The sequence below is a fragment of the Corylus avellana genome, unplaced genomic scaffold (assembly GCF_965113065.1).
Source record: "Corylus avellana unplaced genomic scaffold, dhCorAvel1.hap1.2 HAP1_SCAFFOLD_239, whole genome shotgun sequence".
NCBI classification, from domain to species: domain Eukaryota; kingdom Viridiplantae; phylum Streptophyta; class Magnoliopsida; order Fagales; family Betulaceae; genus Corylus; species Corylus avellana.
This window is the reverse complement of record NW_028290620.1, coordinates 15,001-20,000: the sequence shown is the minus strand read 5'-3', so window position 1 is coordinate 20,000 and position 5,000 is coordinate 15,001. Positions and strand designations below refer to the sequence as shown.

At 30.8% G+C, this 5,000-nt stretch overlaps 3 non-coding genes across 3 annotated transcripts; 1 reads left to right on the top strand and 2 right to left on the bottom strand.

Annotated features, from left to right (window-relative positions):
* Positions 1-50: 50 nt before the first annotated feature.
* Positions 51-121, top strand: TRNAC-GCA (transfer RNA cysteine (anticodon GCA)). Its single transcript has one exon. It is a non-coding gene; the product is annotated as a tRNA-Cys (tRNA).
* Positions 122-3,339: 3,218 nt separating this feature from the next.
* Positions 3,340-3,413, bottom strand: TRNAD-GUC (transfer RNA aspartic acid (anticodon GUC)). Its single transcript has one exon. It is a non-coding gene; the product is annotated as a tRNA-Asp (tRNA).
* Positions 3,414-3,907: 494 nt separating this feature from the next.
* TRNAY-GUA (transfer RNA tyrosine (anticodon GUA)) lies at positions 3,908-3,991 on the bottom strand. The gene has a single exon. It is a non-coding gene; the product is annotated as a tRNA-Tyr (tRNA).
* Positions 3,992-5,000: the final 1,009 nt, after the last annotated feature.

Below are 5,000 nucleotides of genomic sequence, written 5' to 3'. Positions count from 1 at the left end.
CCCCCCCAAAAAAAAAATGGAATATTTTCATATATTTTTTGTATCGTTTTGGCGACATGGCCGAGCGGTAAGGCGGGGGACTGCAAATCCTTTTTCCCCAGTTCAAATCTGGGTGTCGCCTGATCAACAATAAAATCGGAATACCTTATTATGTTTTGCTGAGATAACTTGACAAATTTTTTTCCAGCAGAAGTAAGCGGGGGGGGGGACTCTTGATACTTGCTTGATTCTATAAGCATCTGGCGGTTCTGTTCTCTAAAAGAAAATGCTGTAAATCCTTGCGTCTAGGCTTCAGTTCAAGGAAAGATTATATTAGTGAATATTGAATGAAAAAGAATCGTTAAATCTTAATATGACAGCTCTTCTATTATTAATGTAGTGTTTATTAATTAGGTCTTGAATTAATTTGGATAGACGAACGAGGAATTTATTTGATTATTAATTTATTAGTTGCGTACGTAAAGGCCGAAAGATACTTTGTTCGTATATAGACTCATGAAATTCTCTCTGTGCTCCTGCATTCAATTTAATATTGATTGGCTTTAATGTAATAGACTATCTTCCGATTGTTTCACAGAGACAAACAGGAGACCTAATCGTAAGGATTAGATAAAATGAGAAATAGGGTCTGTGATAGATAGTGCTCTATCTTGACTCTATATTTTTATACTTTTTACTTAATGAAATGAAAGTCAACAAAAGAAAGACTAGGTCTTATTATTTCTACATGTTAGTAACATTCCCTTGAAACTTCCAGGGGTGTATCTACGTATTTTGCTTGCGCTTAGTGTTTTCCGATTCTACTATAAATCATATAGGAACCTGTTAGAATTTATAATTGTGAGTTTATTGGATTGTTTCATCAACGGTATTGGGTCAGAATTCCCTTTTGACTCTGCGCCAGGGATTCCACTATTATTAATGAACATAATAATGATTAGTGAACATTAATGGAATAATTCCTTCATATTTATAGAGATAGGGGATATAATTCACATGGATATAGTAAGTCTCGCTTGGGCTGCTTTAATGGTAGTCTTTACATTTTCTCTTTCACTCGTAGTATGGGGTAGAAGTGGACTCTAGAAGTACTACTAATTGAGTTTGATTCCTCAAACTCAACCCATATCAATTGTTTTATAGATCGTTCTGCAAAGTCCTTTTTTTTACTGTTAAAATAGAAAAGAAAATAATTATGTTATTAAGTGGATACAGACTTCCTATGGGAAACAACATAGACATAGTGGTTGTCCAACAATATACTACACATAATAAAATATTGCCTTGGGCAAGTCACATATTGCGCGTTCCCGCTTTTTTTTTTTATTCTTTTAGAAATCTTATTTATGTTATGCTTGCTTTATTGAACTCATTTCATATCATGGTTCAAACGTTAAAAATCGGTGGGCTTTACTAATCCTTTTCGAAATCCAAAGAGGTTCCCATGGAAATGAACCACTGGATCATCTGTCAACTGATCAATCAATTACTTCTTCAGAATACTAAAAAAAGATTATTTTATTTTCTTTTTATTAATTTTTCATTATTAATTTTATTAATATTAATATAGGCCTATACTCTTTTTTCCTTCGTCAATTTGATTCTTTCAATGGATATCGGGATTCATATTGAATAGAATCAGAAATTCTAGGAATTAGAATTGTAAGAGTAAGAATTGCCCTTCGATTTTTTCAGATTGATGATTGGAATCAACACAAATTAAATAGATGAAGCAAAGAAATAGAATTGGTACATTATGTAAATACATTACATATATGTAATTGATATCTATGAAGATACATATTGCAGATTGATCTATATTAAACCTCTATCTTTATACAGTACGACTTTATATACTACAATAACAATAATAAGTATGGTAGAAAGATTCATCTATTTCTTTCTACCATACTATCGAATCTCATAAAATACTGATGATTCTCGTCCGCTTATTTCATTTAAGACACGAAATCTTAATACTTTTCATTTTCTTTTTTCTTTTCAATCATTGATAAAAAGATAAAAACTAAACAGTCAAGTTTAATTCAAATTAATCATTTTGACTGACTGTTTTTACATATATTATAAGTAAAAAAGCAGTAGGAACTAGAATGAACAGTGCAGTAGCAATAAATGCGAGAATATTTACTTCCATAATCTCATCGTTTCATTTTTAATTAATTCGCAATAACTCGGGATTTAATCCCATAGAGCTGATAAATCTTTCGCCTGTAAATTCAATATTCAATGGGATGAATTACATCTCGACGATATCGAATCGGAGCAATATCATGAATAACAATATCTGAGCTATCAAATTGATTCATCGTCGAGAATTAAATAGTATAACATAGGAAGATCTTTTATCCATACCGAATTCAAATTTTGATTCCTGATCCGATAAATAATTCCTTTACTTTCTTTATCATTCTTTTCCTTTCCATTCTTTCTTTTCTATAACCTACGTCCCTCCTTGTGGAATCATCTGATGAAATATCATATGACCGCCTTTACACTTACTTACATTGGTTATAAAAAACCCCAATAAAATAACCAATAGAAGCGAAATGTAAAAAGGAAGAAGTTTAGTTCTAAACCCCCTTTTTATGATCTAATCTTCTTGGAAAACAAAGAAGTAGTATAAATAAGGAGAGTCCGGGTATAAAAAAATCGAGTATTCCATCAAATTCATTAAAAAGTTTGTTCTTTCTTCGGCAAGACCCTTAAACTTAAAAAAGATTATTCATTCCCTCACAAAGAGAGATAGGATCTTCTTTGAGCTTTATTTTATTAATATCCCATTTCCTTGGATTAATTTTGGGATGCATATATCAAAAATTCAGTGTGAAATTTGAATGAGATAAATTGGTTCAAATTCACATTAATAATTTCAATTATTAATTGAGGTTACACAAAATCGGAGCCCTAAAGGGATATACTTTTAATCTTAAAAGTATTATATCAAAGTTACTATGTTAAGTTAATCTTTTTTGTATCGTACAAATTCCATTTCTGTATAGCCCCCTGTAAACATATAGTACTCTATTACACAGATCGGGAATAATCGAAAAAGCCAGACTCCGTACGGTATTTCTTGGAATCCTGAATATAATTTTACCAATCATTGTACTAATCTACATATGTCTTTCTCCTATCAATTGGTACTAGTTGAATAAATGGTAATTCCCATATTTATTTGATGAGAAATGTGAAACTAATAAATAAATAAAATAGGAGGGTATCCTCTTGTGAATGAAATTCTGCTATTTCTTTTGTTCTCCTTTTCACAGCAAACGCAGAGATGAATTGATGTATTTTTTTTATTGGATTTGGATCTGTCGGGACTGACGGGGCTCGAACCCGCAGCTTCCGCCTTGACAGGGCGGTGCTCTGACCAATTGAACTACAATCCCAAGGAAATCAAGTGTACATCATACATATTCTTATGATTTAATTCAAACCCTTTCTATTTTATTTCTATTTTATTTCTATTTTATTTAGATTTTAGATTAGAATAGTCGTATTGTAACAGAAACGCGAGTAATATATTTGATATACACACGGATATGCACTTTAGTGAGAGCGCCTCACGGATTGTTAATAATCCTTTCGTTTTTTATAAATTGATTAATAATCAAATAAAGCTTTCAATGAAAAAAAAGAGTTTTTTTATTTATTCTTTATTTTATTCTTTTCCTTATACTTCCAGATCTTTATATGAATCTAGTATGAATCTAGATCATTAGCAAGCAAGATCAGAATTTGTGAGAAAAAATAAAGAGAGCAAATGAACGGCGGTAAAATATATCAGAAAATTTTAGTTTTTTTATTCTTCCGTATTCCGATCAGGCATTTCTGGGGAACAACAAATGGGGTTCTATCATTTCATGGTGGATCGGCCAATTATTGGGCCGAGCTGGATTTGAACCAGCGTAGACATATTGCCAACGAATTTACAGTCCGTCCCCATTAACCGCTCGGGCATCGACCCAGGAAGAATCAATTCCCGGCTTATTGATAATTCATGATCAACTTCCAACTTCCTTTCGTAGTACACCTACCCCCAGGGGAATTCGAATCCCCGCTGCCTCCTTGAAAGAGAGATGTCCTGAACCACTAGACGATGGGGGCAAGTATGCCCGACCGCCATCATACTATGCTCATTGTATGAACAGTTTTTTTAAATTGTCAATATAATGTGGTATGATTAAATCTGAAAGATCTTTCCCTCTTTTCTGATTCCATAGAATCTTTTGATTCGTATTTATATTCATGAATCATTCATTCTAATCATATAATTTTTTTTTAATATTATTTTCATTAAATTTTCATTAAATATATTTATTTCATTTTCAATTTTATTATAATTCTAATTAATTAGAAATAGAATTATATCAAAGAATAAAATAAATAAAGAAAATGAATATAAGAATAAATAGATATTAATTATAAATCGATATTATTAAAATTATTAATATTAAAAAAAATAAATAAAATAATAAACTAAATCGGTAGAATAGAAATAATACGAGGTATAGGACCTTTTGGGGAGTGATTGGTCCGCCAGATCAGAAAGGGGAATGAAACTTCATTTCTTCCGCTTTCATTCATTTTGTTAAGATTAGATAGATATATTTCTATCTTACACTAAGCCAGGAAATTCAAAAAATCTGAAATTAAAAAAAAAATCTGAAAATATGGGAAGAAGGATAGGGATCAACAAGTTATTGAAAATTGTTTTTCTCTAAGAATTAAGTTCGGGGAACAAGTAAAATAAATCTTTTTATCAATGATTCTACGAAAGATCTTATATCTATGTTGAATTGGTAAGTCCATGTATCAATCAAATTAATTTCGTTATGATGGGGGTCAATTCAATTAGGGTCGGTTTTGAAACAATTCATTGCATTTATAAAATCCAATCTTAATAAACCATTTTTTTATTTTACCTATACTCACTAGATAAATTGAATTTATCGTTCCTGTATGTACATATATAT